Source organism: Grammomys surdaster, unplaced genomic scaffold (assembly GCF_004785775.1).
Source record: "Grammomys surdaster isolate TR1022 unplaced genomic scaffold, NIH_TR_1.0 126076, whole genome shotgun sequence".
NCBI lineage: Eukaryota > Metazoa > Chordata > Mammalia > Rodentia > Muridae > Grammomys > Grammomys surdaster.
Genome location: NW_021620885.1, coordinates 6,370,039 through 6,381,889, shown reverse-complemented (window position 1 = coordinate 6,381,889; position 11,851 = coordinate 6,370,039). Strand labels below are relative to the sequence as shown.

At 35.4% G+C, this 11,851-nt stretch overlaps 1 pseudogene; it reads left to right on the top strand.

Moving 5' to 3' along the window:
• The first annotated feature begins 10,828 nt into the window (after positions 1–10,828).
• Positions 10,829–11,636, top strand: LOC114611056 (annotated as a pseudogene).
• The last annotated feature ends 215 nt before the right edge of the window (positions 11,637–11,851 follow it).

Genomic DNA, 11,851 nt, shown 5'->3' with positions numbered 1-11,851 from the left:
ATTATTCTTTTAAAATTAATTTATCTTCTTATATACTATATATAAGTAAATGCTTACATATATCATACATAATATATTTGTAGGTAAGCATATATGTGTCTATATACAAAACAATCATTAAAATTCTGTTAAAATTACATTCAATTTTTTATTTTGAAATTACAGAATGCTTATCAGTTAGATTGTATCTGAATAACTTTCTTCTCCTATGCTAAATTCTTTACCCCTGTTTTCTTAATATTAAATGTAGTGAATTTCTAATTAAAATCACACTATTTTGGAGCTACTTGGTATTTTATTTTCACAAGATATTAATATTAAAATTGAAATAATGTTTGCTTTGGTGCCATATGTCACTTTTTTGATGGCTACAACATCTACCATGCTAACACTCAAGATTTCCAATTATTGCTACAGATGCATGCATCTTACTTTCTGTCCAAAATGAACTATGACTACCTGTGTTTTCAGACAGTGTTTCATGGAGAGCAAACAAACCCAAACTGTAAGAAGCAACAAAAATTTTATAAAATATTTAGAGAACAAATAAAAGCCATTGAGTTCTTTTATGTATTAATATAATGCATGTCTCAGTATCTATAGACTAGCAAATGAAAATCATAGTGGCATATATGAGTTGCCATCTTCAACTATTGGTCAATGGTGTTTCATAAATTCCCATAGTAATTCAGGGTGTTGTCTATGTTCTTTATTATCTTTCTGCGGTTGACCCAATTAATAAAGACACCACATACTTGAATAATAAAATTCTGGAGATATTAAGCTGGTATTTACCTAGAAGCTTGATCCATATTAGCTAGCTGTAGGGCTAGAATGTGCTATGAATACTACCGGGGAAAATATTTATCTTCCTTATTCATCTGTGGACACTCCAAAATATAATAATGACCAGCTTGGGAAAGCTTGCCCATTAAATGTCATAGTAACATGACGATCATGGGCGTACCAAACATGTATCGAATTTGAATCAAGGCCTGCTTGAGAATATGGAATTAATACTTAATACTGTTAACTAATAACCTGTAGCTAGGCTATTGATCCTAGCTGTCATAGGTCCAATATAAAATTTTAGGTTCTCCATGAAGGCCTCCTAAATTGTTCTGCTGAATGAAATTACATTCTAAATAGTTATCTTAAATGTAATATTTATCACAAACTAGTTCAGCTCTCAACCATCACCAGATAAGTGTCTTTTTATTTTTTTTATTGTTTTGGTTTTTCGAAACAGGGTTTCTCTGTGTAGTTCTGGCTGTCCTGGAACTCACTCTGTAGACCAGGCTGGCCTCGAACTCAGAAATCTACCTGTCTCTGCCTCCCAAGTGCTGGGATTAATGGCGTGCGCCACCACCGCCCGGCTTTTTGTTTTTGTTTTTTGTTTTGTTTTGTTTAGGTTTTTCAAGACAGGGTTTCTCTGTGTAGCCCCGGCTGTCCTGGAACTTACTCTGTAGACCAGGCTGGCCTCGAAATGAGAAATCTACCTGTCTCTGTCTCCCAAGTGCTGGGATTAAAGGTGTGCGCCACCTCTGCCTGGCATGTCTTTTTATAATAGATGGTAATTACCATGAAGATATAAACTGGTAATATCAGAGAATTGCAGAGAATAAGGTACTATGGAGTGTTTAGGCCGAGATAACATACCCTACTCACCAAAGCTCAGAGATTATCATGGAAGGGGCAGAAAGTTTGTAAGAAGCTACAGAAGAGTATTATCTATCAGTGTTTTCAGGAATGGCAGGCTCCTGAATATGTAGACATGGTGACTGTGGTCATGTGCATAAAAACTGCCACAGGTTAATCCAACAAAATTTCCAGCATGATAGTGGGAGGGACTTGTGACGTTCCTGTATCATATATTTATCAAAAATGAATCCAAACTATGGCAGACTAGGCACTGGAAGTGGTGGTCTCCCTTCTCCTCCTTCAGGTATCATCTTGTCTCTCCCATCTTTCTGTCTCGCTATCTCTGTCTCTGTCCGTCCCTTCTATAAAAATTTCAGCCTTTCCTTCTTTATCTACTGCCCAAAGGCTCTAGCCTTATCTGACTAAGATTTCACCTGACCTCAACTGTGTACAGACAGCAATCCACAAATTCCAGCCCTACCTGAGGAGCAATTGGCAATTGAGACTTACTTGGACAGGGAGACTCAGTGCTCCAGTTACCTTCTTGTTGCTGTGATTAATGCTACAATAAAAAGGAACTTGTATAGGAAATTGTTTATTTCATCTTACAGCTCCAGATCACAATCCGTCATTGATGGAAATTAGAAAATCAGGAACTCACTCAAGGGAGAACCCGAAAGACAAGAACTCAGAGTAGAAATCATTGTGGTTTCTTTCCCTATGACTCAGGTTCAACTAGATTTCTTATACATACTACTACCTATTTGTGTAAGAACAGTGCTATACACAGTGGAAGATGTTCTCCCATATGAAATGTTAATCTACATACTCTCTCGCAGATATGGTCATAGGCAAATTTGATTTGAGAATTGGCCAAATGGAGTACCATCCAATCATTCTGAGATATGTTAAGATAATATGTAAAGGTAAGACAGTTATTCTTTTTTTCATGTATGGGTGCTAATAGGCTGCCCATGCTCCAGTGAGTGGCTCTATACTCATGTGCATACTGGTAATAATAAATAAACTCTGGGAATAAACAAAAAGTGTGTATGAAGTTGGGTGGAAAAATTGTGGGGTGTATGTGAGGAGTAGGAAAAGAAGCAGTGACAGGTGAAATTGATAAAAGACATCATTAGAATTACCAAAAAATAAATACAAACTATCCGATGAAAAATTAACTGAGGGCAGTAATAAGAAAATACTCATGAAAAATCAGAAAACAGGTAGTTCAAATCCATGCATCAGGTAACTCACATGACGGATCAGGTACTGTACTTCTTAAGAGATTACAAGAGATTGTGGAAAAGCTAAGATAGTCAACTTGTTTATATAAGTATGTTAATCTCACATTTTAACTAAATAAGGGAATGCAAAATAGCTTGGTGTGCTTGCAGTAATTTGAACTAGTTTAAGAGAAAATAAGTGATTACTGATTGAGACATAAAATATTTTGTTCTTTGAAGATGAAATCTTATTTTGCCTGACTCAGCATTTTAAATCTCCATTTACATGAAACCACATGATTTGTAAAGTCATTTTTATGCAACTTTATTTTATTTTTCAGATTCTTTTGGCTAAAACACCATGTCTAAATATATTATTATATTAATATAAAGTTTTATAGAAACAAAATGAAAGAAAAATAGATATTTATAGGCAAATATAAAAATGTTCAGAAAATTGCATAAAACTCCACCATAGCCTGCCATTTGTATGCTTTGGCTGTAGCATTATATCATCAAGAATTAGCTTTTTAAAAATTTTATTCATGGATATAGCAACCAGATTAAACATCTAGTTTAGAAGAAAATATAGACAGCAAGAAATGTTAATCATTATAAATATTTTTGTATGCTATCAAAGTATCAATTGTGTGTACTTAAGCATTTAAATTAGTACATATACCTTAAATATTCATTAGTGAATTACATTTTGGGAAATAAAATATTTGAGTTAGAGACTGCTTGTTATACTTATAGATCAGAAACTTAGTTGGTCATCATTAAAGAAGCTATCTCCTGAGCCAGATGTGAACAAATACAGAGACCCACAGCCTAACAATAGAGAGTGAGAGATCTTGGAGCACTCAACCCTGAACAGGATGTGTGCACCAAATTACTCCCTTCAATGCTTAGGAAACTCTGTGGAAGAGGAGTACAAAAGAATATAAGAACCAGAGGAATCAAGGACACCAAGTACTCAAGTCATTCTAGACACAATGCTGTTGCACATATGACCCCACAGAGGCTTTGGCAGTACGCATAGGACCTGCACATATCTGTTCCAGATTGGACACTTCCATAAAAAGTGGTCACAAATCTCCATCCCTATACAAGAAGCAATCTACAACTGATAGACCTTCGCAAATGCAGAATTTGTTTCTTCATTGGAATCTTACTGGGGAAGCACACCATTCTTAAAGGGAAGCTCCATGTCCATATTGCTAACATAAAAATGAACTCCAAAGTATTCTCGGGGATTTATTGTCTCATAATGTTAAGTCAGGGAGTTTGTTTGTTTTGTTTTATTTTGTTCTATTCCAACCTGACAGGTCTCTGAGTATCTTATGGCTTCCAGTTTGTTTGTTTATTTGTTTTTGAGTGATTCCTGAGTGTGCAAATGTGTGTGTTTGTGCATCTCTACAATGATCTTTTGCTTTTTCTTTGACTCTTGTGATATGTTTGTTTTGTTTTGTAATATTCTAATTTCTGTGTTGTTGATTTATCTTATTTAACTTTGGTTCAGTTAAAAATTGGAATTTTAGATTAAAAAAACGTTTCTGCCTCCCTTTTATTGCCAGTTATTTCCATACAAACATTGACAAGAATAGAGTTTGGACCTTAGAGTTTGGTTGCAGAGCATTGCATTTAAATGGTACTGTAAACTCAAAATAATTTTTCTCTCAATTCATTGTATTTGGTCTGTATGGTTTGAGAATTAGCTGTTGTATTTGTTACTACTTTATACTTATATATAAAGTAAGACCTTACATTTGTAATTATCTTTAAGTTTTATTAATATTTATAGTATTCATTTGTGGCAATTTGATATTTAATTTATTAAAATAATTTGTCTGATTAAGATGCATTGAATGAAATTTTAATATTATAATTAATTTTAGGTCATGTTTATTAGCATTGTTCAATTATACGGAAAAATTATTTGTAACTAAGATGAATCTTGAGTATGTGTAGTACTGAGATTTCAACCTCAAACTACATGTGTGCTAAATGTGCATTCTACTATTAAATCAAAACTCGGTGGGTCACATCAAGATGAAAGCTGGGATGATAGGAATCTTGTGCAGCTGTTCCTTGGAAGGCCTGCCCAACAATTGACCAATGTAGGTGCGGCTACTTGGAGCCAACCATCAGACTGAACTCAGGGAACATGTCTAGACCAATCAAGGAGTGTATCTGGAGGGATCCATGGCTCCAGATCCATATGTAGCAGAGGATGGCCTTGCCTGACAACAAGGGGAGGCTCTTGGTCCCAGGAGGTTTGATGTCCCAGAGTAGGGAGATGCTGGAGTGGTGGGGCAGGAGAGTGTGGGTGAGGGAGCACCCTCATACAGGCAAATGGGAGGGGGAAGGGCAGATGTGGGATGGGGGATGGTGGAGGGGAGTCCAGGAAGTGGGATATCATTTGAGATGTAAACCAATGGAATAATTAATAATAAAACTAGAAAGAAAGAAATGTTTACAGTTAAAGCTCCTGAGTTCTCTGTTTTTACAAAGAAGGGGAAGTATTTTTGTATGTAGAACAAGTTCTGACAAACTGAATATGTTGGAAAGATACAAGGAATGAGACAACCTATGAGAAAGACCAGGTGCCATATCAGGAAATAGTCTACAAAGGAAAATGTGATTATGATATTTCTCACAGAATCAAAATGACACAAACATTATGCTCACCTAATTTCACCTTGCCAGAGCCTGGTAACTCATACAAAATGAAGTAGTTCTCATATGCTATTTTTACATGAACAATTGGTTGTATAAGGAAAAATTTATATAAAATATAAACTAAAATAGATTTTTCCAACATTTTAAAAATGTCGGTTTGGCTAATTTACTTGAGAAATCACTTCTAAAAACAGAAATGTATGTGAAGCAAAGAACAGATGCAATTTTCTGAGTTAATCTATAGCTCAGTTGGTCCTATGTGGACGATGGGGATGCCATTTCTGCAGTGTTTTCCATGTTTATAATTCATAGAAGAAAGTTATTCTGATCTTTGCTTTATTTTGAAACCAATAACTTAAAATTTGCAGCTCTGTGTGAGTTTGATCTAAAAGATAGAGATGATCTAATAGCTAGCTGTTTTAAGTTTTAATCCAACCCAGAATAAATGTATATAATAGTAGCTAAGTTTCCTTACTAAATCAGATTCAAATTTTGTTGGAAATTCATTCTTTCAATACCTCATATCCATCATTTGTTCTATGTGGATATTTATACTAGGCACATATTTCTTTTTTGATGAATATAGAAAAAAATACAAAATAAGTAAAAAGCTTTCTGTGGAATGTAAATCAATATTTTGGCAAAAATATAGTCTTTTAGCTTTTCTCCTTTCTTATCCAAACCTCAGTCTAATTGCTCTTGAGTATTTCCAACATTAGATAAATCCCCTCTAACGAAACCTACTTTTGAAACCAAACATATGTCTGGTTTTGATTTGTTATCCCTGAGTAGGTTCAGAACATATCCTACTTCCCACTGCTAGGGCTTTACCACAGGTATGCGTTCTCTAGTCTGTGAACCTGAAATATAAAACAGACCCTTTTCCTGAAGGAGGAAATGCAGCTTGGAGTAAAAACAAGGCACCGTTTCAGGGAACTTTCAACAATGTATGAGAAGATCACATTGCCCCCAAAGATGACTCAAATCAATAGACTAACTTTCTATTTTCTTCCCTTTTTCTTGAATACAAAAAGGAGTTTGTTATGATGAACATTTAAATATTGTTCCTATTAATTACTGTTCTGAAATTGAATTAAAACCTGAATCTATTTTGCAAATGAATTAAAATGTAAAATAGTATTTCACTTCTTTTAAAACAAGTCCAGCCTATAGTATTTCTTTGCATACTCATATGTAAAACATATTAACACTTAAAAGATGGCCTTTTACCTTTATTCATAGCCTTCTAAATCTAGAAACTCTTAATCACCATGGCACATACTAAAGGAATTTTTATAACTTTATTGAATGATAATTTTGTTGTACAGCTAAAATTTTAATTCAGGACTACCACATTAGATCCCCACATGCCAATGGCACAGAGGTTTTCCTATGACTGTAACCAATGAATCAGTGTAGCAGCATAGCTTTCTGATGGAGACTGAGTACTGGACTACTAAGAGATATGTGACCATATGTAAAAACTGCACAATTAATTTGATTTTTTTTGCATGATTCTATGGAAGGCCCTATACCTAGATTTGCTTTGGCAAACTTAATTTTTTGAACAAACACCATTTTACTCATGTGATATTTTTGTGTAGATATTAACTTAGTAAGAATACATTAGTGTGTTTATAGCTTTTTCAAAGAAGCCATTTAATATTATCCCAGTTTATATAGGATCTACTTGGGTTATGGAATCTTGCTAGACATGTGAAATGTAGTATAGTATTTAAGAGGGAAAATGATTTTTCTATAATTAATGTATTTGATTTTGAGATTTTTTCTCTATAAGAACAAAAAATGTAGGACAGTAATATATTCTTCATCTGACATGAATCCTTTTAGAAGTATTGTAATATAAAGATAATGGATGGGTTGTTTACAAATTTTTAATAAAATTGTGAAAAAATTATTTTTACTTTGTTATTTTTTCATCCTATTTTTTCATTGCTACAAATGAAGAGCAGAACATTGTACATGGATTCAGACAGTAACCATCAGCTACCTTGTCAAATCCATGCTTTGTACCTGTGATCTGTACCTGTTAGTTATGATTTTTGTCTTTTGCTATTCTCTATGTGGACATGTTAGCTTTAAAAGAGCCTTGATAACACCATTTCTTGTTACTTTATTTGGGTGTCCACTCTTCATACCTAATCGGTCCTCTCAGCAGGGCACAAGGAGGTACACAACATTAACTCCTCAGATTTCCCATCAGCAGCTGATTGGTGCTCTTTCATGAAGCACGGAGGCCTTGTTTGCTTGATTGGCAAAGAGGGGGTTTCTCACTATATTCGTGAATGCTGTGAGCTTTGTTTGTCCATTTTATGGGATTAAGGTCCATTATGAGGATTTTCAGGTCACCCACAGTTAAATGTTATTCTAGCTGATGGGCACTTTGATGAGTTCAACTTACAAATTTCCTTTGAAGATTACTTGTTTTCTTTCAAATGATTTCTCAGGAAAAATAATTTTAATTTTTTCAAAGGAAAATAATACATATGAACCAATAATACATTCAGGAACATGGTGTGTCCCTACTCTTCTCTTTTTTTATCCCTACCCATGTAGTTAATTTAGATGACATGGATTTTTATGTGACTAAAGGGGACATAAGGGGGATGGAGAACTGCATTAATTTCAGACTGCCCCTGCATAAAACTAAGAAATTATTTTCAGCATGATTCAATGGAACAAGAAAAGTGGCCCAAAGATTGTGTTCTTAATATGGTGACTATATTATTCTGTAGTTTGTTAAGTAGTGCAGAAATATTTACCATTGATCTAACTGTGAGGGAAAGAATGCAGATCATAGAAGCAAGACAACACTTTTTGATTAATAGTAAAGCAGTAGACAAAAAAAATTCCCAGATTTGGTACTCAAAATCCTTTTTTTTTCTTTTCTTTTTTGTTAAAGACTTATGTGATTTGATATTAATATTTTAACGTTTCTGTTATTTCCACCAGTACCATATAGTTAACTCAACACTGTTACACTAAGGAGACACTAAATTTTAAACTATTTATCAATCACCACATATAAAAACAAAAAGTTAATATCATTACTTTTATTATGTGGAGTGATTTGACTTTTCTCTGCTCTTTAAAAAAGCAGCTGTTAATATTATTTGTTCCCTTAAAGACATGCACGTGTATATTCACATCTTCAAAATTGTAATTAGATGCATTCTTTTTTACTTTCTTTTAATATATTATACTTGTTACACATTAAATAATAGCTCAAGTTATCAATTACTCAGAGGAAAATAATAGTCTTTCAGTGAGTTTCAAATATACTCTCACTTAAAAGACCCTTCTTTTTTTTCTGAAAGGCATTTTATGTATCTGGGTCTCCAAGGTATTTCAAGTCTGGAGATTATAATGCAGCAATTAAAGCAAAGTTTGTAGTAATGTGCTCATTATTTGAACTAAAATTCTTCTTCTGGAATTGAAAGACAATGTTTAATGCAAGACATTTAAGGAACATTTGCTTTGACAAGAAGGAAACCACACAGTGGCTCATATTACTTTCAAAGAGATTAAAGACTGCAAAATGTTAGAGACACTCAAGAACCTTCCTTATTACAGAAAAGAAGTGTGTTATGTGGAGTGTTCAGAAAAGCTGCACTGTTCAGCTTGTGTGTGAGAAAAGAGCTGAACTCATGGGGTTGGCAGCATGCTAACAATGCTACTTCCCAGTCTTTCTGTATTCATATTATAAGGGAGACAAGAGTATAACACAGTTTTAAGATGAAAATATTCTGAAGATCTCTATTCACTTTTTATTTTTGATACTACTAATATAAGGGAAACGTTAGAGCCATTCTAAGTTCATGCATTGTAGAATTAGGAATTTTTATATTGATAGTACAATTTTGTTATGTAATTACTATAGGAAGACAGTTTCAGTATCCCAGAGATTAATGAGTTGAAATCCAGAGTTTACTGCCTTTGTCAAACAGTGAACACTTTCTGGTCAGTTCCTATTTATTCCTCAAAGTCCTAGGAATAAACTGTGTGATATCTACTTCAAGTAGTGCATTACCTTAAAGTTTTGGTGGTCAACCAAGAGAAATAGTCATAACCTGTCTTGTTTGGAGTCTCAATGAAACACTTGATCATCAAATCAATTGGAAATATCTTGCATCTGGCACTGGAGTTTTAATTTGGCAACTTATTGGCTTTTTCTTAGAATATTGTAATATGTGTAGGGTAACTACAATTGAATTTTGTAAGAAGCTTATAAAATAGATTTATGTTTTGATATGATGTTTTCAAATGTCCTCAACTTATCTTTGGTCATTTCCTTCTTGGTGGCTAGCTTTCATAGCCAAAATGGTACTACATATATTTTTGGAGAAAACAGCAACAAACAAACTCCAACAGTCTTGTCCAGCTCAAACACTTGGAACTACAACAATGACCAATATAGCAAGTTATGTCCATGAGTTCTATAATAGAACAAATGCTAATGGGGTAAGCTGAACCTTTCTGACTGAATTTAAGGTCTGTTATGAAGGAAGAAATACATGACTGGTATTGTAAATCTGTCCCAGAAGCTCATAGGCCCCCAGGGTGACCCTTTTACCATCTTTCTGCTAAGTAGACATAATTTCAAAGTTCTTTCAAAATCTATGCAGTTCTCGGTCATTATTAGAGAAGTTTCTTTCAGCAGTGGGTGATGATTAATGAAAATCACAGTCTGTCACAATGCTGGAGAATAACTACACGCAGAGTGCTCAGTCATAAGTGGAACATGTATACCATCTGCTCCCCAGGACCCATGGACCATCACGGAGGGATGTAAAGATTGTAAAGTCCAGAATTAGGAGAGGACTTGAGTGTAAGATTATTTTCTAGACATGAAAGGTGTTTTACTCTCATGAATTCAAAACTGTATATGTTTTCACTCTACCTAGTTGAGATTAAGCCAGCCACCATTCTAGCACGGAGACGGATATACACGTCTTTATCCCTGGAAAACTATGGGCAAAAGATGATTAATGAGAGTGGGAAAATCAGTATTGTTTAAATCTGTAATCCCTACAGAATTAAGGAACAGTGAATTACCTCTCTGTGATGGTATCTGAGCCTTGAATGGGCATGAAGTTGAAAAGGGAATGTAGGAGCAAGGGTTCATAACAATTTGGAGGTGCAGTGTGGGAGTGGATATGACCAGAGAACATTCTATACACATCTGAAATTCTTTAAGAATAGAAGAATAATTTGGAAGAATAAAGATGGCTGGGGCTTCTTTCTCTCTCCTCCAGCCGAGCAAGATGCCCAAAGGAAAGAAGGCCAAGGGGAAGAAGGTGGCCCCGGCCCCCCTCCGTTGTCAAGAAGCAGGAGGCCAAAAAGGTAGTCAATCCTCTGTTCTAGAAAAGGCCCAAGAACTTCAGCATTGGGCAGGACATTCAGCCCAAAAGAAATCTAACACACTTCGTTAAATGGCCCCGATACATCAGGCTGCAGCGGCAAAGAGACATCCTCTATAAGCGACTCAAAGTACCTCCTGCCATTAACCAATTCACCCAGCCCCTGGACAGGCAAACAGCTACTCAGCTGCTTAAGCTTGCCCACAAGTACAGACCAGAGACAAAGCAAGAGAAGAAGCAAAGGCTACTGGCCCGTGCTGAGAAGAAAGCTGCTGGCAAAGGAGACATCCCAACTTAGAGACCACCTGTCCTCGGAGCAGGAGTCAATACAGTCACCACCTTGGTGGAGAACAAGAAGGCTCAGCTGGTGGTGATTGCTCATGACATAGATCCCATTGAGCTGGTGGTTTTCCTGCCTGCCCTGTGCAGAAAGATGGGTGTGCCCTACTGCATCATCAAGGGAAAGGCCAGGCTGGGTCGCCTGGTCCACAGGAAGACATGCACCACTGTTGCCTTCACACAGGTTAACTCGGAAGACAAGGGTGCTCTGGCTAAGCTGGTGGAAGCTATTAGGACCAATTATAATGACAGATATGATGAGATCCGCTGCCACTGGGGAGGCAACGTCCTGGGTCCTAAGTCTGTGGCCCGAATTGCCAAGCTGGATAAGGCAAAGGCTAAAGAACTCGCCACTAAACTGGGTTAAAAAATAAAGTACACTTAAGTTTTCTGTACATAAATATAATTACAAAATTTTAAAAAAAGATGGCTGTGGAGCAGGATTTGTATACACATCATCGCTCTTACAGGAAGGTCAATGGTTTCGTAAATCCTAGTGTCATTTTTGCGTTTGTGATTTATTTTACCTTATTTATCATTTCTATTTTTTGAGATGTAATTATGGGAGTTACAATGCTTATA